Raw genomic sequence first — 1,087 nt, 5'->3', positions numbered from 1 at the left:
CTACAGCTCATAGTTCTATTCTTGAACTTAGTATAAACACAGCATGGAGAGAGAGACAAGGGTGAGAGAAAGGAAAGGAAAGTGTTTCCATTTCACCAAGCACATTTTATGTCATTTGAATATCAGGAAATTTTCCTTAGCATTGTTCTAGAAATAATCTTAATGTTTCTGAGTATTAAGCTTATTCTTGAGACTCCTTAGCTCATTTTATTTGTAATGCATTTCTAGGAATTAGAAACAATATTATTCATTTAATGCTCTTAGATTATGTTAGAACCAATTTTTAAAAGACAAAGAATCTTCAAAATTAAATGTCTTAATTAGAAGCAGCATAATTCTTATTCTTTATTCTACAAATTACACATATTTTGTTTATGTGGTTTAGCCCTGATATCTGAAGGAGAAAAAAAAGTAAAATAAATCAAAAGGAAAGTACACAGAACACAAGACAGAAAGACATATGAGATATCAACATATGTAGGAAATTGTCAGCAGGGAGTAGGGGCTCACACCTGTAATCCCAGCATTTTGAGAGGTCAAGGCGGGTGGATTGCCTGAGCTCAGGAGTTCGAGACCAGTTTGGGCAACATGGTGAAACCCCATCTCTACTAAAATACAAAAAATTAGCCAGACATGGTGGCGTGAGCCTTTAGTCCCAGCTACTCGGGAGGCTGAGGCAGGAGAATTGCTTGAACCCGGGAGGTGGAGGTTGCAGTGAGCCAAGATCATGCCATGGCACTCCAGCCTGGGTGACAAAGTGAGACTCCATCACACACACACACACACACACACACACACACACAAAAGATAGATAAAAAACTGTCAAGGGCACACAGTAAATGAGCAATTTATAAACTCTCAGTAGACTTTGTTAGGAGAAGCCAAATACAAAAATTCTGACTTTCGGTTCTAGCAGAGATTGAAGTATAATTTCAATCTCTTGATTGAAGTATAATTTGATTTTCTGAAGTATAATTTGATGTGTGGGCCAAATTAATGTACAAGCAAAGTATAACTTCAAAGGTTTGGGAAATGTACACATTGTAAATATTGTTGCATAGTATATGAAGTAATGAAAAGATATTAT

This window comes from Colobus angolensis, unplaced genomic scaffold (assembly GCF_000951035.1).
Source record: "Colobus angolensis palliatus isolate OR3802 unplaced genomic scaffold, Cang.pa_1.0 Scaffold331, whole genome shotgun sequence".
NCBI classification, from domain to species: Eukaryota; Metazoa; Chordata; class Mammalia; order Primates; family Cercopithecidae; genus Colobus; species Colobus angolensis.
This window is presented reverse-complemented; position numbering follows the sequence as displayed.